General features: G+C 39.9%; 1 protein-coding gene across 2 annotated transcripts in view; it reads right to left on the reverse strand.

Annotated features, from left to right (window-relative positions):
• Window positions 1-24,784, reverse strand: part of LOC100749877 (basement membrane-specific heparan sulfate proteoglycan core protein) — a 263,394-nt gene extending 238,610 nt beyond the window's left edge. For both annotated transcript variants that reach the window (XM_033319796.1, XM_012383426.3), the window contains exon 1: window positions 24,107-24,784. The gene's annotated coding sequence lies outside the window, so the exon portion shown is untranslated. The remainder of the gene's footprint in view (window positions 1-24,106) is intronic.
• Window positions 24,785-25,757: the final 973 nt, after the last annotated feature.

Below are 25,757 nucleotides of genomic sequence, written 5' to 3' on the forward strand. Positions count from 1 at the left end.
CCATCGGATTTGTTGGTGACGATTTTGGCTAAGAGAGTGAGGGAAATAGTCTTCGTTGTTAATTGGTTAAACGAAGGGTCTTAACCGCCCTCGAGAGAAAGTGGTTAGTGGGAGGAAAATTGCATCATACGTGAGAAAAACTAACTTTCCCTTGTCAAGCCGTAGTAGACAATGGTCTTTAGAAAATGCTTCGGAAACAGACGTTTGTTCGGTTCGAAGGACCTCTACTAGAAAATTCCTGAGATTTATGGAAGGTACTTGAGACTATCGAGGGTATGCAGTGAGTATCCGAAGACATCTGGTTGCTATCTTGCCCGCGGTGTGTGGCTTGGGCTAGGTAGAGTGTTACGCGACGTCACACAAGGTCATCGAAATTCTTCTAAAAAAAGATAATCAGGATTTGTTTAATTATACAGCTCGTACCGATAACATAATTAACATAATATACAGGGAATCGCGCCCATCAATTTTATCATTACGTTTTATCAACCCGAGCGATCGTTCGCGAAACACACGCGCGTTCTACGAGACACGCAAGAGCTTGGATCCGATTTCGATACATGGAAACGAAGCAAGATATACCACGCGTTAATTAGGCACCACTTCTGGGTTACGGGTATAATATGCTGCCCGCAGTATTGCAGATCTGTCACGTCCAGCTACGTTAATGAGTCATTAACCTGACGACGACCCACTTCGTTGCGGCAGAATGAAACGCAGATGTTAGGGGGGGAAAAAAGAGATAATTTCGCTAAACGATAAAAGGTAGGCTTTGAATTCATTAACTATACGTAATGTAACGATACTTCAATTTTTATTCTTTTTAACGGACAAAGGATTTCATTCGTTCTGCTCCACTTTTGACTGTAATGCGACGAAATATCGGTCGATATGTCGTCGTGTCGAAGCAACGTGACCGTCTAATTTGACTCGACCTTCGACTTTTTGCTTTTAACTTGCGTTCACAACGCGGTAAATAATTTTCAACGCGACAACTACAAGTGGAATTAACGAACCGGCTACCACTTTACCATTGACGTCTGTATGTAACAGTATACGCATCGTACGAAGCAAACGTTGGAATTTTCCACTTTATATAAATATTCGATCATTCCGCTGGAAACTGTCCTACAAAAGCAATTTATTCCGCCTTTCGCTATTTTTTCCTCGAAATTTCAATACATGGAAGAATAGCGAAGAGAATACAATGGCAGAAATAAAAACGAAAGCATGAGAAAAGAAAAGTTTTCGACCGAACGCTTTTTTATATTCGATACGACGTACGCACCGCCGCACACTATACGAGACTATCGTACTTTCCTCGAAAACAAACTTTCGCCAAACTGGAGTATATCGTGGGCCGGAATTCGAATCACGCGTTATCGTGAAAATATCATCCGAGTCCTTTTCTTTCGACATAATCGAAAGCTTCTCCGTAACAAGCATACGTTAGGAGAAAACGCAACGACTCGCGGAGGAATATTAACGAAGAACCGGTTGATGCATCGTCGAGGTGCATCTCCTTTAAACAAAATTTCATTTATGCATCTCTCCTACGCGCCACAATGCTCGAGCCTGAAATAGGTCGAAAGCTTGAAGCAGCAGGAGGGCTGCTTACAATTTCATTTCACGGAAACGCAAAAAACAATGTTCCTCTTTAGAAAGCGGGCTAATTGAAAGGTTAACCGCAAAAATTAGGTACCCTACCTGTTTCAATTTTTCTGCCGTATAAAATAATGTTTTTAGAGATGTTTTCAGCCGGCGACGCGTCGAATACAGAGGCATTCCGAGCCGCCGTTCCGTTTAAATAAGAAACTTCGAGACATACACCTTTGCAATAACGACGATGCGTAATACGTGCGTGAGACAAATAACGTAACCAACAAATACGTTGTGGCCACGAAATTCATTAAATCGTGATAATCGTAGTAATGGAAGCGCGTGTACTTTTGAACTGGCAAATGGTGGCAATCACTTTTGTAGGAACCTGTAGCTCCAGAAGGATAAGTAAACTTAGTATACAGCGTATGTAAACGTAGTATATAGGAATAGCAGGTAAACTAGTTATTTCGTACGTACGTTAGTTCAAATGTACGTTTATCTCTATCAGAGGTGCTATAAACTATAAATACTAAATATACGTCTCCTTCTACCACTAGAAACAGAATTAGTAGTTTCAACGCCGTTTTCGTAAGCGAGAAATTGTTGCCAGTGCTGCGCGCGTAGCTTAGCATAGAGCAACATCGTATACGCAACATCGTACTGCTCTCTGTATGTTGGTATACGCGTGTTCGTCTGAGAAATGTCTCGAAAAAGGATATCCGCTGTAATGTAACAGGAGCTTGAAACGAGCAGGACCTTAGAAAGATAGAAAGAGCTCTGTTGATTTCGTAACCGAAGCTATATTTTATATAGAGAAGATGAAAATGCTGTTCGAGCACCTTTACGAGGTGATTGAAACTCTACGTTCGTACACGTTTCTTTTTGCGGTACAAGCTGATATTGTCTCGCGAAATAGCCGTTTCTTTCGGGCTTTCATTGCTATTTCTCAAGATCCTGTGAGAAATCTAGGAAAGGATAAACTTATCCATAAAGTTTTCAACTTTATTCCGAGGTGACTGTAGTGTGAACTGCACTCCTTTGTATTCTCTAGAGGAGGCAGTAGCTTATTTACATTATGTATTTTATCAGCTAGAATATCGAATGATCGTACACGCAAAAAGCAGGCGATATTATATAAACTCGTTGTTATTGTATATTAAATCCACATAGGACGTCGAACTAAATTTATAATAATAATATGCTTCCGCCATTGCCGAATATTACCATACGCGATATTTGCCACGGACGGGAGTCATCGCGTACCTTAAATTTAAACAGAATCGCTGATAAAAAGAGTATTTGAAATTCCTATCATCGCGTCCATCCAGTTCCGAATGTTCACGTATCCTTGCACGAGCATATCGTATATCGTATTTAAATAACAAATTCAATATGTATTATACAAGGTTTACCGCGTGTCTCTCTTTTCAAAGTCGTTCGAGGATATCGTCTTTACGACGCCTACGCAATTGATCTGAGAACATCAGGCGGTCAACGTACCAGAATTTATTTTTCCTATTTATTTTTCCAAGGTTTTAAGAGTTTCACGACACCGTACTATGTATCCTAGGTTGTCCGAGAAGTTTCTTTCGTTTTAAAAGGAAATAATAATATATGCGCGACATTTTTAGTTCCATATCATTTTATCGAATTACGTATAATCTATTCTGTGGCAATAGAACAAAATGAATATATAATTCAATGAAATGATATAGAACTAAAAATACCGCGCATATATTAATATTTCCTGATAAAACGAAAGAAACTTTTCGGGCAACCTAGGAAATAGCAGATTATCGAAAGCGAAATAACTTCACGACCTGGTTGTCGTGTCGTCTATTACAGACGTCTAACGTGCGATACAATATCGCGTTTAAAATCTAAGTTCATATTTTAATATGCCATATCAGGTATAATTATCTACCTTATTCCTCTATTATCCGTGTCGTGGTACATCGATACAACGAACGTATAATTAATATCGCATAAACTAATAACGATGGCAAGATGGTCGAACGAATGCGAATTCATAGCGAGCAGTTTCGTAAGAGGAGCACGAGTGGCGCAGACTAGAACGACATGCGATAGATCAAGCGGTGACCTAGTACACAGTACACGGCTGCTTCCGGACGAACGAGCAACCGCACTAGAGTTTCGCTATACGTGGGATCTGAAAGTAACCCTTCCCGTTTTCCGGCTTGGTAGGACAGCTTGCCCAGCCACGAGGTACCCATTATTGCCCGCTCGACGACGCCCGCGCGACCACGCGCGATTTATCGCCACGTGTGTTTTATTGGTTTCCCCTGCTACCATCGACGTCCACTGGGTTTCCGGCAACCGTGGTTAAACGCCTGAAGGCTCGAAACGTAAGCCCGCACCATTCCTGCCATTTTTTCTTTTTTCTCCTTTTTTCTCGCTAATTATGCCATCACGCAGCTTTGTCTCGCCACTGTCTTTGTACGAAAGTAGAATTTCAATTAGACGATAAACGAAAGGTCTACCACCATATCGATGGTGTTTCAAGCGTACGAATGGTACGAATAACCGACTAGAATTGCGGAGCATGGAGTTGGCTTGCAAGACCAAGTTAGCTGCTAGCTACTACCTGCTTCAAATACGACCTGGCATCTACGACTACATGCATGGCGTAGCTACGTACTACTTGCCCTGTTTGGGATTCTCGCCTTCCGATTAGACCAGGATAAGTTCTTCTGCTCTGCAATTTCAGGTAATATCCTTTAGTTTCTAGCAAATTCTTGGGAGAATTATCTTTGACACGGTATACGTATATTATATCGGTAGCGAACAATCGCGTTACGTCGTCCATTGCTCTCCAGTTTTTCCTTTCTTAAACGAACAAATTCCTACGCGCTACGTAATTCTATTATACACATAGAATACGTAGATAGTATAATATATCGGTATATCGTTATAGGACTCGTACCGTATTGATTCCATCGAAAGATCGGATTTTCCGATTCGATTATTTTCCACGTTAAAAGTGAGTGTCTACGCGTAGAAAAACAGATATACCGGATTCATTGCCTTTGTGGCGTACCGCTATAGCGGTAAACTTGTTGATGCGTACCTACCCCTAAACAGGAGAGATTACGCGCCAAGAATATTAATTTTACAAGTTGTAACACCGTTCTCTGTTGGTTGTAGACCGTAGACTACAAACTGTAGACTGTGGAGAATAACACAATGCCGACAATTCTATCAGCTCCTCTCACGAGCCTCGAAACATTAAAACGATCCATTGTATACTTGTCAAGAGACGACTCCTATTATTTTACTATATTTATTTATTAATCATAACTTTATTATATCAATGGTTAACTAAGTGTGTTTTCGTATTAAGGAGAGGCGGGATATTTACGTTGCGACTTATCGTCGTAAAATAGGTCTCCATACGTGTTTTAATTCTATTATGAAGAATAGAAAGGGTTTAAATTTAGATCGTTCAACGTACCACGGATGGACACGTCAAAGTCAATATCAAGCAAGCTACTTTTATTTTTAGACGCTCCTCTGCGTTTATTTGACGATTGTTCGAGCTCTTCTTACCGCGTTGTGCGAGTACGAGCGAGAAGAGAGAGAGAGAACATTATCAAAGGAGTATATTTACGATTTTAACGTCTGTTCACGTTAATTACACATTTGCATGCTCGTTTCCATATCTACTGTTCCTAGATAAATAACACACTGTACACATTCATCATACGTCGTCGCAGAATTTATCACACGTTTTCATTAATTATTCAACCACAAAAGTTCTTCCCGGACATATTCGTACTGTTCTTATCTTAATTACACGCTGCAAGATTTATAGCGGCGAAGGAAAACGGATTTAGTATGCGTAGATCGCGACAAAGATAGACATCGAGGGCCTCGGTTGGTTAACTGATAACAAGCGAGTTTGCCCGGAAAGCGAAGGATCTTTGGTTCTGTCGGCTCGCGACCCACTTAACTAGAGAGGTTGATTCTTTTTCGAGATATCTGACAATACGGTTGCGTTTATCACCACCTTGTAGCATTTAATCTGGCGCATTCATTTGCACCTATAATATCTCTGTAAAACTATCGTGTGGTAAAACACGTCTGTGAAACACCATGATATCGTTACACACCTTCGTCGGCCTGCCACATACAACGAACGCAATCGATTCAATTATTCGGGTTATCTCGAAGCAAATGGACCGATCACGCGACCAATAGAACTACGTTATTATTGGCTGACAAATTTACAACCGAGATCACGGTAATAATAGATGTTTGCTACAACTTCGACTAACTCGTTGTCTATATTCTCTGGACAAATTTTTTACAATCGAAACATAAATCAACCGTCTTTATTTAAAAAGTGAAATACACGCTCGTGTTTCAGTCTCAGAAAATGAGAAATATCCTTGTATCGGATATAACGCACGCGTAAATCATATTGGGTTGGTAACTAAGTGATTGCGGATTTTGTCAATACCACCTAATGACAAAATCCGCAATCGCTTTAGTTGCCAATCCAATACATGATTAAATACGTTTACGTTCATATAATGAGTAACCATGATAGTCATTGCGTCGCAAGTTCTCTTATACATATGTAGTATGCGACATTAGAAGAAATTAGAAAAGAAGAAATCGAAAGAAGCGATACGATTCCGCCGAATGTAAGTATCTGCTTGTCGCGTTTTCCAAATATCGCGGTTTCGTTAAACTCTGTATTCGTCGAGTCCTTACCGTGGAAAGTTGTATGTACAGAGATCGACGTTTTTCGAAATTTTAACGACAAAGGGATAATCGCGTAATACTCGTTCGACGATTTAATAATACCGTGTAAAATAGTTTTGTGACCGGGAGAATAAGCAACTCGTGAACAAGGTTTGATATTTCTACGCGGTAATTTACACGTGCCGTAGTATACTGCAAGGAGCAAGCATACGGTATACACACAGTGCACCTGCTGTATGTTCACCATATGAGCCATTAGGCAATGAACGTGGGCGGTATACGCGTTCTATATGTCGTATTATCGCGCGTATATCGAGCCTGCCAATAACAGCTGCTTATATATGGCCTATCCTTTCGTAACACGGTCGAGCTGTATTTCGGGCAACTTACTGCCGATGATGCGATCCCAAAAATTCCGATGTCACGACGCAACGATCTCCAAAGGGATGCTTCATTAAGAACGAATAAAAAAACGAGCGAGAAAGAGCTGCGCATAATTGGAAAACGAGGCGAATGTGAACGTCGTATTTCAGCATACACAGACCGTAAATTGATTTTCGTTCGGTGAAATTGACTCGCGTGTGGCTTAATTACGCGTTATCTTTTCGTCGTCGTAATCGTAGAAAATAGTAGGATGTAATCGTATTTTCCTGAACTTTCCGCGTTATATATTTCGCTATTTCTTACCGTCGTGCGATAACGTTAGTTCGCCTTCTTTTCCTTTTTTTCTTTCCTTTTTTTTCTGAAAGAACCTGACAGTATCGTTGCTGGTTAATAAACCGTAATAATCCTTACGAGTTACGACGAGTTAGTAAACCAGTCGCGACACTGTCGCGTTTTTCCGAAGAAAAAGACGTTGCGACGTTATTGCACGACAGAACAAATAGCGAAATATGTAACGCGAGAAGATCAAGAGAATACGATTACCACCTACTATTTTCTACGATCGCGGCAATGAAAAGATAAAGCGTAATTAGGTCGAACGCAAGCCAATTTCACCGAGGGAAAACAAACTTTTGGCCTGGGAATCCTGAAATACGACGATTACATTCGCTTTGCCTTCCAATTATGCGCAGCTCTCTCTGTCTCTCTCAAGACTAATCGAAACGAATCTGGAATGCAGGACGCGACGTTTCGCAGTGCTCGGCACTGTCAGCGGCGGCTGACATTCTGGGATGAAGAGCGCGCGCGGGTAAGTTTGCTCGCTGGAAGGACACAAAAGCACATAGGCCTTAATTGACCGATGTGTACGAGAGACAAATAGTATCGGTTCGTAAGCGGGGCGCGGCACACAACGAAGACAGCTCGTGTAATCATCCCGTGTTCACCGTGTCTGTCTGCTCGCATTACCAATCCCTTATTTCCTACAAACTGTAACAGTACGCGATTCAAGGAACAGAAGCATAGACGAATAGATGCATAGATAGACGAGTCAATACTCTGAGCTATGCATCAGCTTGACATTACACGCCGAGTGTCACACTTGACATAGATCGTACATTACACGATTCCGTTATTCCACGTATAATATTATGTTGAAACGCGTACGCGTCGAAACAAAGAGAACACAAATACTTGGAACGACGTGCTTCCGCTATTTTTGTATCTTCTTGTAATCGAATATTATCGTAGCGTACCGCGGAACTAATACGTCGATAGATAAGACATCCTTCAGTTAGTTGGAGGATCGTCAGCAGAACTGGCTGCTATCCGATTGAATTGGTCCGATCTGCGTCAGGAGGCTCAATGGTCGATGCTGTCCCGGTACATTGTCCACGTGTTTCGACTAAAGCAGCTAAGTAATTATGGTGAAACATGATCTGTCCATAATTCAATCGCATGCCATGTGGGCGACGGTATGACGGTCTTGCGTTTTCAGCTAACGCAAAAACTGTCGATCGAAGTAACGATTTAGTTTATGCGAGAACACTCGATCGAAACTCTCGTCTTTACGGTACGCGTTCTTTTTTAATTTAATTTTGCAAGTTTGACTGCGTATACAGTCACGAAGCGTGTTGCGCGTGTATATTAAAACCTTAAGAGCCTTTAAAATTGAGAATCTTCTGATTATCCATAGATCGTTTGAACAAAGAGAATTTTAACGGAACAAAGTACGTTGTACGTTTCTTTGCGTGGAACTACGCACCTACGTAACAGTTACGTTCGTACACGGCATGGAGAAACGAACGTACGTTCGAATTAATTCTGATATTTCTTTCATTACGAAAAGGAGATATATTCTCCTTGTAGACGATATTACGCACACGCGAGTATTTACAAAGACAGGTTAAAATAATGAATTCTATGATAAATTGAATAATTCGACGAAATAGCCAGCCATTGGCACGATCAATTGTATCTAATATTAATGAAATGTGCAGTTAAAACGTATCCGTTCTATTTGATGAGAAACATCGTCCCCGAAGCTGGCTCTCATTGTCAATTATTGCAAAATCTTCCTCGCATCTAAAAAGATATTACGGTACAAGCTCAAACAATGGAAACTCATAAGCGATGCTGACAATGAGAACGATAGCGTGACGGAGGTCCGATAACCAATATTTTATGCATCGATCCACGGTCAGACACTGAACGAACGTCGATAAATAATAATGGCTATTCTCGTGCTATCCATAAATCCTGATACTTTAAATTACGTGTAGATACCAGTGCATCATGCATTATACGCGTGCTCGTGTATAATACTGACTTTCATAGGAAGCTTCAGCTGCTGCCTCTATATACAATTAACGCGTATTATGCAACTTCTGTATAAAACGACTTTGTAAAGCGACTGAAAGTTTCATGAATTCTTGCATTATAAAGTTTCGCTTATAATCTTACCGATATTGCTACGCAAAATATAAGTAATAAATTGATGAGAATCAGAAGTCCGTAAACCTTTGCTCGTCGTGCCACTGTGCATGCACGAAAATATAAATGTACGCTCGGGTTATTTATTAATTTATTAATTTATTTATCTACAGGGGAAACAGCCATTAGTAAAATCCATTAGTTTTCGGTATTAACAAGAGTTACGTAGGATTAAAAAATTCACGAACCTCGAGGAATGATGGACAGCGTTTAAACGAGTTTTTAAATAGACGTCGATCAATCATTGTCATTTATAGGCAATTCCCTTTTTCTTTAACTTTCAAGTTGACATCAGATTTTACTTCGAGCGTATAATCGAGCGTTAACGCGCTGGTCAAAATCTCACGTGGAGAATAAATAAAAACCTATTCCAACTATTATATAAATCTGGCATTACTCAATTTCAAGTTAATGACATAAATAAAATTAAATAAAATTTTTCATCGATCCACCATTTTTGATAACGCAAGCCTCTACGAGTAGATTATCGTCGAAATAAAAGACACCTTTGAAATATTTCGTTTCGCGTCAAGATATAAATTCTCTCGCCTTTTATCCTTATTTTTTTACCTTCGTACGCGATTTAATTTATTCGAGACAAAATGTTCGCGCTTCGTTCGTTTCGATGTTATTGGCAATTAATAATTCATCCTAAAGGACCAGGGAAATCGCTATGTACACACGATACGTACATGCATAGGTAGGTAGCTTGCCAGAGATTCAAGTCGTTCCAAGTCAAATGTTCTTCCGTAGAACCGTTTCAGATATCGCGTAGGCTAAATCGTGCGATCTCGTTGAAAGTGGTAGAGTTAATAACGAGATGTTATCGTGGCAGTAAATTAACGTCTATTACCATTCTCTTGATATATTCGATCTGGAAGCAAGTAACAAATGGAAGTTGGATTTGCGTGTCACAAATTCGAAATCATATAACTTTCGGTACCAAGCAATGTCTAAATTATCAAGGAAAAGTAGCTTAAAGCAGAAACTTTATATATGGTAGAAATTTATCGTAATCGCCTTGTACTGGTAAGAACTGTAATTGAAAGCTTCGTAGCGGCGATGAAGTAATTTAGTTTCTAACATTAGACCGGCGATTGAGAGAAACATTTAAACTCTTCGAAATTGCAGTCTAAAACGTTTACAATTCAGTTCGTTGAAAATGGATAGATAGTTTAAAGCTCTAAAACATTTCGCATTATCTACGGCTCGATTCCTCTTAAGGATCGCAGAATGAAAGGAAACAACGGATAGGATTTTGATACGCGGTAACAAACTTTATCTTATAGATACAATGTCCCGCTTCGCCTAAACAATTTCACTCGTAAGTATATAAAATGCCGATAAGCGATCTTTCGCGAACGATCAATCGCGAAATCGCTGATTGAACGACGATGTACTCCTTCATTTTGGACAACATGGAAAAAGAAAAAGGAAAACAATGAAAGAAGTACCGATATAAGCGTACTAAGGAAGGCTGTGAAGTTGACGACAGAAAGCAACCATCGGATAAGGAAAAAAGCAGGAGTTGAAATTCAATTACGTAAATGCAAAGAGACCGAAGAAACGGTTTGTGCGGTTCGGCGCTGATAAATTAGGTTTCACTGTAGAAATCTCGAGGCAGTTGATAAGCCGAGGTATTAAGAGGAAAGATTTTGAAGAAAAATGATAGGGGAGGGCGGAGGGGGCGAGAATATCAGGTGAACCGACAAGAAGTTAAATTCAAGTGATCATTGACACGGATGGGTTATGCGAGGAAATTATAGATCGCTGACCGTTGCTCGTTAGATTCACGCAATTCAGCATTGGCTGAACGAACGATCTCGGTTTCCCGTAGAATTCTACCTTTATATTCGATTTGAAGCCGTCTCAGCGAAGCTGGTCCGAAACGAACCTCGTTTAAATAATTCAAGCAATTGCCTGTTCTCTCGGTCTTTATCGCCATCAAACCGTGATTAAATGCTTTAAGGCGTGAACGATGATAACGTAGAATTCGTCCTTGAAATTTCTGTGGAACAGACTGGCAAGAAAAAGTAGGATTACAGGAGACAATTACTTGCTCGGTGGAGATCTATGGTATAACGAGAGACGCTGACGAGCCGCGCTCCGCTAAATGCAACGGAAACGTTACAATTGAGAAAGAACGACTGGCACTCGTAGTACAAGTCCCATAGAAATCAAGCTGCACGGCAAAAGGAAAATTAATTACCACCGGTTCAAATTGCTTTCATCGGCAAAGATACGAAAATATCCTAACGAGAAAATATTTTTAAAATTGTGTTATATTTCACGTTAGAATACTCCATACTATGCTTGTAATATATTCCGTTTGAACAATATAACTCTACGTTAAATGCAACGAGGAAAACGTTCGTTTAAAATTAACTAAAAGATACATGTACGTATATACGTCGATAAATCTCAGGAACAATATCACGTTCTATTATAAATTCTCGGCTTACTCGTCGGATTCGTAGGGAATCTCGTATCCAAAATGCAACTCATCGTCGAGCCGTGAAAAAATTAGTCGTCGTTTCGAAGAGAATTTGAAAGAGTCTCGTGGTCGAGCTTCTGCGGTTTTTCGTTATACATTACGCGCACGATGCGGCGCAACTCGACGCGACACGACGCGTTTCCTTTCCACTGTTACGTTTATGGTAGATCGTATCGTAGTAGTAGACAAGCAAATTTACCATAGTTATATTCTCGTGTACAAGCGAAATTTATACCGCGTCCAAACACTTTTATTTCGAGTCGACTTCATTCAACGGAAAATGTCTTTTGTTTTTTTATCATCGTCCCGTCTCCGACCAGAAATACGTGGAAATATCAGAAACTACTAATCTTTTGCGCGCGTTGTTCGTTTAAAGAGATTCTTGCAAATGTTCGGTATTTTACGAAACGTCAAAGATAGGTTGAGAAGGAAGATTTATCTTTGGGTAAATGTCAGAACAACGACTTCAACGTTGAGTCTACTCTTCTTATACGAATCGTTTGTATCTGTCGTAGCCATACGATACTATCGATAGATAGGTAATAAAGCACATCGTGTTCGTTGTAACATTTTCCATTATTTGGACAGTTGGTTCGTGGTTTCGCTTGCATCTCTACGGATTTTATACGTAAACCGGAATTTTAACAGAGCTCGTTGCCTCTTAAGAACATTCGGAATTTATGGCGAAAAAAAGTTGTAGGTTCAGAGACTTGTACATCGCACTAGGTATATCAGCGCTATTACGGGTGCAATTTCTACTGAAAATACCTGAAATCGTGAAACTTTTGTAATTACCAGCACTTTCGTACGGCGACACAATTGAAAATGTTACTGGTTCACGAACTTCACGATACCAGCAGAGAATTTAAAGTTTAAAAAACACGAGAACCAAGCTCTAAAGTCGTTTGAAGAATGAAAAGGATAAGAAATACGAACAGCGTTATAAAGCAAATTTGTAATTTCTTTCTTGCAGCGCTCGCAACAGCGCGATGGAAGAACAGCATCGAAATATGCTAATCGTACGCTCAGAAATACCGATAACACGAAAAATTCTATTTATCTAGAAATTATTTTTCTCCTCGTCCAACCATCCAATCTCTCGCATCGGGTCGAGTGATCTTTCGAAATGTCTACGTCTCTTGGTAAACAGTTTCAGCTTTCCTCGAGGAAACTTCCATCTCCTTTTCCTCCATTATCTTTCTTTTTCTGTTTTTTTAGTTACCGCCTCTCCCTCTCTCTCTCTCTCTCTCTCTCTGTTACTAGCTTTTCCTCTTTCTTACAATTAGTCGCTGTATCATTCTTATTTCTTATTTCTCCGATTGCAAGAGAGGAAACGAGCTAATCGCTCATTCTCTCTCTTTCTCCTCGTCAAGAGATTTCTTAAACAACCTGACTCCACCTTACAAGCCAACGAGAAGCCTCTCTCTTCTTAGATAGTCTTTCCTTCCTCGTTCGTTCGCAGACCTCGCTCTACGTCGTTCTCTCAGCCGACGTAGCTGGATACGAGTTAACTATCATAGCTGAGATATTTGTTTGGGAGGAAGAATAGGAAAGCTGGGTAACACGAGGCACAGACCATTAGAACTAAGCTCTGTTAGTGGCATAGGGCGTATCAAGGTGCATTCAAGCTACGCTGGAAAATGTAGTCGCCATTAACAGTGATACTTTCGCCAAGATGCTGGGCGGTCCAGATGTTTACCTACCGACTTCCAAGCAACAGAGCAACTAAAAATAAGTTTAGCTTGCTCGCTAACGCAAACCACTACCGCGTCCGTAGAAACTGCTTTTCTTCTCTGCTTTACAATGATCGTTACGTTTATGTCATTAGCGTTCATTTGTATACGTTTTTAAGTAGGTAAGCAAAGCTTGAGTGCGTGGGTATTTGTAGAGATTTGAGAAAAGAACGAATCGTTGACAGACTTAAAAAGGGCCTCTGTGGAAATTTCCAACACGATCGTACGCCAAACTTTCTTGCGTATCCTCGTTTGAAATAACGCCGCTTCGAAAACGCCCATCATACACGAATTTCATAATAATAGTAATCATTTCGTTGGAAAAACGTAAATATATATAATTATATTTTATCATAGTACATTCGCGATCATAGTTAAAAGGATTTTCATCCTCTTTAGGAACACGAACATTTCATCGTTGTAGGATAATTTAGCTTAGTTAAAATAAGATGCTATTAAACATTATTGCTAGGAAATATTTCAATGGAAAATGAGTTCGCAAAGAACAATGATAACCATAAATTGTTGTTAGCTACGTGAAGTATATATATATATTGTTTTTACTGTCCACTGCATAATGGATCAGTCTATTTAAATAATATTGCGAAACATATGCAGGAAATACAATATTAACACAGCTGCGCACGCAGTGCCACGAAAATTAACTGCGGAATTTAGTTTTAGAAACCCGTCATTAAACCCGTCAGAAACCCGGGTTAGATCGTGCAACGCGTAAATAAATACAAGCAACGTCGAGTAAACGCACCGAAATAAAGTTTTTGTTTCACGTGTATACTCGTCAAACGCGGTTAACCGGTGAAAGAAGATAGCTAAGTTGACTATAGCTAAAAAGAGGAAGTCACGGAATCGCGGCAGTGTGTGTATTCACTTGCGACGAGAAGATAGCCAAACTCGAAAGCGATAGAGGAATAGGGAAAAAGCTTTGCGAAGATTTCGTCGAATGACCTGTCACGAACGACTCTGTTAGGTTATTTCATCGTTTCTCGCCGATACCCTGGTAGGCCTGCGAGGGACGATACGATGTGATTCGGGTCGAACTGAGAAGTATCTTTTCTTAACGGAGAAAAAAGAAACGATATTGAGCCATCAGGAGCGCGTGCGAACTTGCGTAATCCCATCAATTACTATCACCGGAACGTCCAGTCTCTTAGAAAGCAAGAGAAATAACTAAACAGAAACTACTGCTACGTAATTTGCTAGCGGCGTTATAAAATAGGAAAATGGAAAAAGAGGAGAGGCGTTCCGTTTGAAAGCAGAAACAGCAACGCAAAAAGTAAAACGGGTAAAGAAAAAGTACAGAGAAGGAAGGGAATTATACAAATAAGCATCGTAAAGCGAGAAAGTTAGAAAAGAAAGTACGTATTTTCTCACACTTATCGACCTATATATATATATACATATAGCGATGCGAAGACCAAAACACGTAAAATACGCACACGCGTACATAAAAATAACAAACAGAACAACGTTCGGTTTGGATTTCATTTTCGTTGGCAGTAGCAGGAAACGCGATACTTCGAACGGTTGGAACGCGACCGGTCGCTTGGTTCTCGTCGCCCTGATATAAGCGAAGATATAAGAGAAAGCGAAGATACTTGAGCTTGACAGTGGCATAAATTAAGTTCTCTTCCGTGCCGCGTCGTACGGTGGGTTAGCGTGTCCCAACGGTTTTATGACTGCAACAGCGAAGCGACGCGACGTCAAGGATATTCTCGGTTATTCTTTGCGCGATGGTCAACGTGGACGCGGGTCAAGTAACATTTCACCTTTTTAACTAAATCTTGGCAATTTTTACAAGCTCTGTGACTTTCTTAAACTGTGTATTTTATTCCTTTCGATTTGGCTGGCATGTTTACGACTGAATTCGTGTTCTCGTTAATTGCGACAATATACTTACACATATAGACGTTAAGTTATATATGCAGTAACTAAATGCAAATGTATCTTTGCACTTGCGAACAAGATATTATCGCGAATACGCGCATAGTCGGTTTTATACTATTCGTTCTTTTTCTCTTTCATCTTTCCTCGTACTTGTCGGTAACGAGAAAGACGCTGAGAATTGATAGCGTGAAAATCCCGTATATTTTACCAGCTCCTCTTAAGCACCGACTCGAAACTCGTCCGAATCTGTTATTTATAATTTTTCGCTAAGTAGTGGTTAATAATTTACGGCCACTCGGTTTTCTTTGGCCGATCTTTTTTCAGAAATTATTCAACCAGGAGCAATTAAGCAACTTTGTTTGCTGTTATTAAAATTTTCTACTCATTAGCGTGTCACAAAGGCCAGCAATAGAAAATACTTGTTTACATTTTTCTGATTTCATTCCGTTCTTCGTTACGAACCAATCGTAAAAGTTAATTAAAAATTAATCACAGGCAACATCAATTGTTATTTTATTTTACGTCATATTTTTTCATCTGAAATAAATTTACCGTACGGTTGTTAACCCGATCGATCGCGCACAGGTCGTCACACAAATCTCGGTTCTGACCGTGGTGAACGTTAGCATATTACGTGTTTGTTTATAAAAAACGTAAAATAAATCTTAAGCACGACCGAAACGTTACATGCTTCTGCCATATGCACGTAATAGCGTACTGAATTTCTCGATACGACGAGATGCTTTTTTAGGAATATCAAGCCGAAACGTTGTACATGTACAGCGTGTGCGAGACATATTTTTAATCGATCTCTTCGAAAACAAATAACGAATAAACATAAAATGCGATATGACATTTCTATGGGAAATCCTTTGCCAGATGCGAAGCGACGGGATTGCGTTGAGACTGTTGCCGCTTCTAACTTTAAAATGCAAATATAAAAATGAAATTTCGCTTCTAATCTCACGTATTAAAGATCGAGTTTAATCCCTGAACACATATATATCTTGGAATGGAATTATTTAAGAGGGGCCGGCCAACGACGATAGCTTTTTTCCGCTACGCGAGTGATCGACGAGTTTCGTAAAATTTATTAAAACGAATTCCCGCTCGACGAAACTGGCTAATGACTAATGACGAACGCACGAGCCACCGTGTTACCTATATACTCATTAGTCGATAAAACTTTCGCAAAGACGAATTGCCCGTGCGCTTGGCCAATTGCGCGCAATTTCCCTCAATGTTCCTACCTTGAATAATGAAACGGTAGCGCGAGCCAGGTAAAAGTGGTCTCTAGTTCTACAGGTCATTACGCGTTACTCTACATGCAACTACGTACAGCATGCCCGGTTTAACTGGAAACGATCAAATATATGGAAAAATACGAATGACACGAAAATATGTTTAAGGCGAACGTCGTACGATATCGAGAGGAACCACGCACTGTGTTATTTATTTCTTTGATCTTGCGATATCCTTCAAACGTTCTGTGGCGGCGACAGCAAGATTTTGAAATGGATATCTCCGTTTTTTATTGCATATTCTAGTAGCTGATAATCAGATGTTTTCAAAATAACACGAAGTCGCGCGTTTTGAAGCATCCGGCATCAGGATACGAACTTTCAAATCCGATCGATACAAGCAACTATGTTCGTACCGAAATTTACCGCTCGGAATTGACGAGCTGTTTTGGAAATATTGGAAAACTGTGAGCTTGCGTTCCGACAATGTCATACCAGTAACAGCACTATCAAAAACATCTTTCTGCACGGTGTACATCGAACAACGTTAATGCTGGATTATGTGGAGGACGCAACTTTGTAGCGTTTTGAAAACATCTGAATGTTAGCTACAAGGACATATAATAAAAGATGGAGGTAGCAATTGAAAAATTTTAATGTTACCTTTACAGCAGACTGCAAGGTCGTCGCAAGACCAAACGGATAGAAGGAAAAAGATATGCCCGCCTCGATACCATACAACTTTCGTACGAAACATTTTTTCGCATCGTTCGTGTTTTGCCAGATATTTGATCGTTCCGAGTAAAACCGGACATATCGTATATCGGTTTCCAACTACCTTTTACGTTACAAAAAAATTGTACCATTTCTATACTAAACAAGTTGCAGCATTTCTCCGATATTATTAACAGAAGTATACGAAATACGTATTTCTCTGTTTCCCTGTCTCTCGTTCTTTCTCTTCTTAAGATAGGAAAAATGCAGCAAAGAATTCATTCTATCCAGAAATGGAATTTTCTGTAGATACTTGAAAGTTGAGGAACGGTCGATCGGAAGGCAACGTAGAAGAAAGACGCATTTAAACGCATCGTCCAAATCACCGTCAGCTCTCGCCGCGAACCACAATTTACATAGAAACTCAACGTTAAGTCAATTCCCAGGAGCGCGATCCAACGATCGAGTGAAAAAACCTTCGGCGATCTCTTGCTTGAAAGTGACTATAAAAAGAAAGTAAATCTGTCGGATGAAAGAAGCGTCGTAGGTAAATCACGTAGAAAACAGTTTTATCGCGTGCCGAAAATGTTCCAGTTCTCTTAAGAGGCAACGAACGATTTATGTTTATCGAATACGCAACAACCACGTAATTCGTCCCACGGTAACTAACACTAAACGGCAAATACGCGTAAAGTACACGTACGTATCTATCCATATAACTCGTATCACTTTTCCCAAGATTTTCGTTCGTTGCGTCGGTTAATCGTACAAGTAGGTGTATTTCGTAAGGTGTATCTGAACTATTGAGTCGAATATTTAGAAAGGAATTCGGTGTAGCCGTTACGAAACTGAAAGATGATTTTATAATAACGGCAAATAGTCGATGCATACATTGGAAAATCAGAATTGCGATGAAAAGAAAATTACTCGTTTACCTTTGATTGCTTATACAAATGTTGGAAAACCTTGCTCAAATGTTTACCGTCCTTTTCGTTTGTAGCGTGTCGAGCACGAATTACCGGCACACGGATGAATACACGTTCGATCGGTTGTACGACTCACCCATCTCTCGCGGGTACTGGTATTCACCGACTGTATGGCCTCCAAATACCGGTATTCATGCATGCATAGCTGCAAGTATTTTGCAGCGAAAGAGCTTTCCGCTCAACTGATCCCTACATACTCCCCTGCCTTCTTTCCATCCCTTTACCTCTACATTCGCTATGATGAAATCTTCGGCGCCGCGAAACCCCTAAAAAGTGAAACGAGACCACCAAATTTTTTTTTCTTCCTTCCAACCGCGCCAGATTCCGAGAAATGCACCTGCTACCCGCGGTTCAATCTTATCCGATCTTACGAGCTACGCTTCCTTCTCGCGGCGATATCGCTCTATAAATACCTTTTTTCTCACCGTAGCTGAATGTTAACCATGTCACGGATAAATGCATGCATATATAATACAAATGACGGCTTGGAAATTTTTCCAGTGGCAAGCAAACGTTTCCTCTTCGCCAGACACTCCTCCACTGTGCCAATTTTAAGCGTAATACACGTGTGCTTCTTTTCGTGCCCTATACGTTGACATTAAAGAAAACTGTCCAATGTTTACGTATTATCTCTTTCCATTTCGATCGATCTCTCAACCGATACCGTTTTATTCGTCGTGCCGCTAATAGAATTCATGGAACACACACACACACACACACACACACACACACACACACACACACACACACACACACACACACACACACACACACACACACACACACACACACACACACACACACACACACACACACACACACACACACACACACACACACACACACACACACACACACACACACACACACACACACACACACACACACACACACACACACACACACACACACACACACACACACACACACACACACACACACACACACACACACACACACACACACACACACACACACACACACACACACACACACACACACACACACACACACACACACACACACACACACACACACACACACACACACACACACACACACACACACACACACACACACACACACACACACACACACACACACACACACACACACACACACACACACACACACACACACACACACACACACACACACACACACACACACACACACACACACACACACACACACACACACACACACACACACACACACACACACACACACACACACACACTTGATGCGCTACTTCGAAAGTAACTACTTCAAAATTCTCCACGAGTATTTCTTTATGATAACAACCTTGTAAACGCTAGTTCACGTTCGTGTATTAATTATTCGATTTGTATAGTAAAAATGGTATCTTTTTCTGTTAATATCGAACGTTTCAAGGAAGTTTCCTAATATCACGTGGTTTACGTAAAGCGTTGGCATTCTCTAAACTTTAAACAATATATCGTGTTTGACAGCTACATATTTCATGGGAAAGGAGATTACCGTTTGCGTCTGAATGCTTGAAAAACTCTCTTGTTGAAATCTCTATGCTACAGTCGAAATCTCTATGCCACAGTTGCAAGTAAAACTCGCTCCATTGTTACGCGATGAATCCACGTCGATCAGATCGTTTTAAAGCGAAATATTCAAAAGCGTTAATAAAAAGATCGTAACCTATCGCTTCTGCGATCGAAAGTGCTGACAAATTTTGAGGATTATACTAGCGTGATTTATAGAAAAATTATACTCTCGTTCCAGAGACTTCTTTCTTCTTCGGTATCCAGTCTTCCAGTCAATCTAAGAAGACACCGAACTCACATTTGAATTTTAAGCGTTTCTCCAAAGAATCGGAAGCTCGCTCCACAACGACCTCGTTCGTATTAAGGCCAAAAGTTCAGAGATCATCTTTCAATCGTCTCCTTCCAACTACAATTTCCCTATTCTACGTTAATCTCTACCTTAACGCGACTACGCTAATACTAAAATGCGAATCGTATCATCAAAGATAGCAAGGATAAGAAGAACGCTTCGAAGATGTATTTTACCTAATGCGCTACTTCGAAAGTAACTACTTCAAAATTCTCCACGAGTATTTCTTTATGATAACAACCTTGTAAACGCTAGTTCACGTTCGTGTATTAATTATTCGATTTGTATAGTAAAAATGGTATCTTTTTCTGTTAATATCGAACGTTTCAAGGAAGTTTCCTAATATCACGTGGTTTACGTAAAGCGTTGGCATTCTCTAAACTTTAAACAATATATCGTGTTTGACAGCTACATATTTCATGGGAAAGGAGATTACCGTTTGCGTCTGAATGCTTGAAAAACTCTCTTGTTGAAATCTCTATGCTACAGTCGAAATCTCTATGCCACAGTTGCAAGTAAAACTCGCTCCATTGTTACGCGATGAATCCACGTCGATCAGATCGTTTTAAAGCGAAATATTCAAAAGCGTTAATAAAAAGATCGTAACCTATCGCTTCTGCGATCGAAAGTGCTGACAAATTTTGAGGATTATACTAGCGTGATTTATAGAAAAATTATACTCTCGTTCCAGAGACTTCTTTCTTCTTCGGTATCCAGTCTTCCAGTCAATCTAAGAAGACACCGAACTCACATTTGAATTTTAAGCGTTTCTCCAAAGAATCGGAAGCTCGCTCCACAACGACCTCGTTCGTATTAAGGCCAAAAGTTCAGAGATCATCTTTCAATCGTCTCCTTCCAACTACAATTTCCCTATTCTACGTTAATCTCTACCTTAACGCGACTACGCTAATACTAAAATGCGAATCGTATCATCAAAGATAGCAAGGATAAGAAGAACGCTTCGAAGATGTATTTTACCTAATTTTTGACAAGATATTTATGATTTATATAACAGTTAAATTCTGTTCCACGTGGAAGAAATATCGCTACACTAACAGACGAGCAATTAGCTTTCCTGTCAAAGGTCGGTATCTTCTGAAATATATGTGGGGATGGTGTGACGTCAGGGAAGGACGTGGCGTGAGGGGTAATTGTTTATAAACGTTGTCAAGATATGTTAATGTTGTCAAGGAATGATGTGAGTGTTACCAAGGTATGTTAAGGGAAAAATGAGCATAGAAAATGCTGTCAGAGTTGAATTTATCGTGGTCGTGTGGAGTACGTTGTGTTGTTGTGTCATAGAATTAGTGAGAAAACGAATACGCGAAACGCGGTATTATATTCGATTTCGTGTGAACGCAACGATATTGTATTTATCATACTGTTTTCTATTAACTTATAATATAACATCCCTACATATATAGTGAAATTCTATCCTAGCTATGTTACAATTAGATAAGAATTCATTAAAATGGAAGCAAGTTCATCGACACTAACATATATATATACTACACACGTATATCGCTATATTATTTCAATAACAGAAAGTCTCGTTTTATTCTATCCATTTATATTAAATCCGAGCGTAGATCGTATTACATATTTGAAGTATTCTGTACGATATAACGCATAATTTAACATTGAATTTTCTTTTAAAACGAGACCGTGAGACGTTCTCGCCGCTACGGAGTTTTATCTCTGTTCCGTTTTAAATTGCGACATACATTTTTCTGAAACAGAGAAAGGAATAAAGAGGGGAAAACCGACTCGTCTTGCTACCGTTTAACAAAGGCCACGCATTATCAAAGGTTCCTAGGGATGCGGAATTGATCGCTCGTTAGAGAAGCGGTGGTAAGCTGAAATAGCATTTCTACGGTCTGTGATGCGGCAGGTGTTGACGAACAAAGGTGAACGAAGGGATTTTTCCCCTTATTAACGCATAGTCTACCGTTCTGTAGCTGAATAGTTGCATAATATGTATATACATGCATACGTATATAGCAAAGCCGCGAATAGAACGTTTAAAATCATTCTCTTTTTTCCAACTTGAACAAACGCGGATCGGGAACAATGCACTGTACGCGTGTTTTCCCACCTCGTTAAATTTCAATTGGTTTTCCGAGTGATAAAAAAATTGATCGATAGCTCTTCCGAACTTCTTGCGACAAACACGACCTCCGAATTAATCGTTTCTCGAGTACGCGCTGCTTATTAAAATTAGTGCGACTTTCGATCTTACTTTCAGACAAGCCTGTAGTGCGGTTACCTTGTACACTCGTCGTTAGACACCAATATGGTCTATAGACGTACCATATCCACGACGATTCAGTTCGTAATGTTAGAATTAAAATTTATCGATGGATTATCCGACTTGATGACGTATTTTTAGTAATCATAGTATGTATATGTTATCTTCCGAGCAATAAATCGGTATTTCTTACTAATCACAATAGTTGAAGTTTGTTTGTAAATATTGGTTCATCGCGGAGAGGACAGAGGATTTTTACGAATTTTCCGTTTGCACGAACTGACAAGGTATGATCGATGGTGATATATTGTTTTCATTCGCCGGAGGAGATGAAAGGCATATTGACTTTCTTCCAGAAAAATGTCAAAGTGATTTTTTTTTTTTACATTATACGAACTCGTACATTACGCTTAATGACTTTCAATCTTTCGATTACGTCGTTTATTAATTTTTTATTAACCACGCAGCCATCTTGGATTATCGTACGTATTCGTTAAGCGAAATCTCTACCATAATTCAGGCAAGTGATAATCGAACATGGTTTCTCTAAGGCACGATCCATTGGTTGGATTGATTGTACAGCATAAGCTAAATCCCTTAAGACTCATTGTCAGAGTATGCCTGTCATTGCATGCGTCATTGATCACCCTCTCTACTTTAGCAGGGTTCTAGCAATCTTCTATATTCTACGGTGTTAATTCAGGCTCGATCGTAACGCCCTCTCTGTCACGAGAATAATGTTGTATAACGAGTCTTTTAATCATGCAAATACTTTCCGATCCAATCATTTCAGTTAAAGTCAAATGGTCGCGAGGATTCGATAGATGAAAGGGAACTCGTTCATAAACGAGTGAATCTTTATACATTATTGTAGATGTAACGACCTCGTTGCAACTCGATTCCGAGTCACCTATCTGTAAAGATGATTTCATAACGCATTAGACGTAACATGTCTATTCATCGTCGAATGTCTGCCATTCAATGGCGCCGATCAATTTCCAGGAACCGTCAAAGTCGTCGTTCACTCATATTTCTATTTACTATCCGCGCTATACGTACATACGTATGCGATACACGTATCATGTACATGGAAGAAAAATTAATTTTCCATTGTCGACACGTTATTCTGGACTCCCTTCGAATCATATTACAAATTCGATTATCAAATGAACCGACAAGTAAGATGAAAATGGCGGCCTTTCTTTAGGGTGTTAATCGCAAATCGAAAAACAGTAGAAACGATGTACAATTCGAGAAAAACGTCTACGGAAAAATAATAATAAAATACTAAAAGGAAAGAACGAAAGAGCTAAGATTTTTTGAATATCATAACCTCATACATAACATAATTAATTCACTGTATAGATTATCTGTGTTTCGTTTAATAGACATATTGGTCAACGGAAATACAATCGTTCGCAAACGCATCGAACATACACGAAGTATATAATCGCTATATGATCAGCTTTAACCGTTATTGATTTCCTTACAAATGAAATTCCTCGCAAAATTCACTAAACGAAGTCGTAGGCAAATTTTTGTGAGATTCGTTTCGAGAAAATCGCCTGTTTAGAAATTACTGGAAACGACCGTAACGTTTTGCCTCTTGTGATTTGTGAATCTCTTACCGAGAAGGAGGAACAAAGGATAGAACTCTAATAATCTAAAATCATGGAAGCTAAGAAAAAAAAAAACCAAGAAAATTCATTACTCACCGTTGTTGAAGAGGCACGAGACAGGTACAACTTTGGAAATGAAACACAAACAATGACAAGATGCCACCAGCACCACTGATCATCACTCGTTGAATGCATGTCTATCTCGACGGAATCTCACAACACACATTTGCGTAGTACTTTTCAACCTGTTCTTGTTCTACCGGAAAAAATTTCGAACTCGTTCGGAAGAAAACACACGAATGCAAAAAAAGACAAAAGATTCACGAAAGAACGTTGAAATTCGATTCCGTAGCTAACTTCCGATCGATGAAAAATCGATAAACTTGGTGCCAAATGAAATTATTATCGAGAACCAAAACGCGCACGAAAAAGAAACTTTTTTCACTGGTCGATGAAACGTACACGGATAAAGAACATGGCGGTCGTGATCCGTTTACCGGATGACGCGGTGCAGACGATCCTCGATCGATTAGAGGTCGATGGGATTAATTCAGGAATCGGGCACACGAGCCCCTGATCGTCGAGCGAGCATTCGCGCGCGAACACTAAAATTCGGTTGCTCGTTCACGGGTGAAACGCGAGCGTTGCTCGATATTCGCGACGTTTATCGCGACAATGAATAACAGGAGGTTCGATCGGGCAAACTCAAAAGGACGATTTAGTGAGGCAAGATAAAGGCGCGCGCGCGGTACAGTCGCGGAACGTGAGTGCCGCTTCGGATGTCGACTGATCCCGCAGGCTGGTGGAACGCGCACGCCCTCTCTAACGTCGCGCGACTCACCACGACCTCTGGCTCTGGCTTCATCCTCAACTCTGTCGAATAAGTATACTCTGTCACATTAGCTGAAAAATGTTTCTGTAAGTTTTCTAATTATGAAATCTCTTCTCTTTCCTTTCCTTTCGATCTGACTCTGATTCGCCTTTTGCCTTGCACTCTGCACAGATAGAACGCTTACAAGCCCGAAATACGATATACAACGGTCGTCGATTTCATCGTCCATTTGTCCACGCTTCGAAACGATCGATTGTACGAAGCGATACATCGATCGACATTTTAAACAAGTTTCGAAATCGATTCGATCTTTGGTCACAACTATCGTTCGGGATTCAGTATTATTGTCCGCTTCGTGGTGGCTGATTCTTCTTATAAGCTGTGTACTATTTTTTTCCATTTTTCCATTTTTTCAACCGGAACATGGTAACGGATTTTCGTTTCGACAGATTTACGCTCGCGTGCGTATTTTCAAACGCGTTATATAAATATACAGGGTGTTCGGTTACAGGTATCAGAAAATTTAAGGGGTGATTTTCGAGGCCAAAATAAGACGAAAATCAAGAATTAAAAAATTGCATTCTCGGCTTTGTTTTTTAGTTATCGATAATTAAAGATCGCTCAAGATACCTCTGCACGCGAGCAAACTTCCTCACATTCTGTATATTTATAGATGAAGCTTGCGTGTTAATTCTTCACGTGATAAAGATTATTCGTGTGACCCGGTTATAATCTAATAAAGTACACCGAATCCAACATTTCTCCCGATAGAATTTTGACACAAAGGCGTGTACATCTTTCGCCATCTTTAATTACGCGTCTGTGAATCGTCCAAAGTAAAGATATTTATCGACTCATTAGCGAAAGATGTAAGTGTAGCTGTCAAGCGTCTCCTTAAACTTTGTGTTAGTTTGC

Source organism: Bombus impatiens, unplaced genomic scaffold (genome assembly GCF_000188095.3).
Source record: "Bombus impatiens unplaced genomic scaffold, BIMP_2.2 scf_0217, whole genome shotgun sequence".
Classification (NCBI taxonomy): Eukaryota; Metazoa; Arthropoda; class Insecta; order Hymenoptera; family Apidae; genus Bombus; species Bombus impatiens.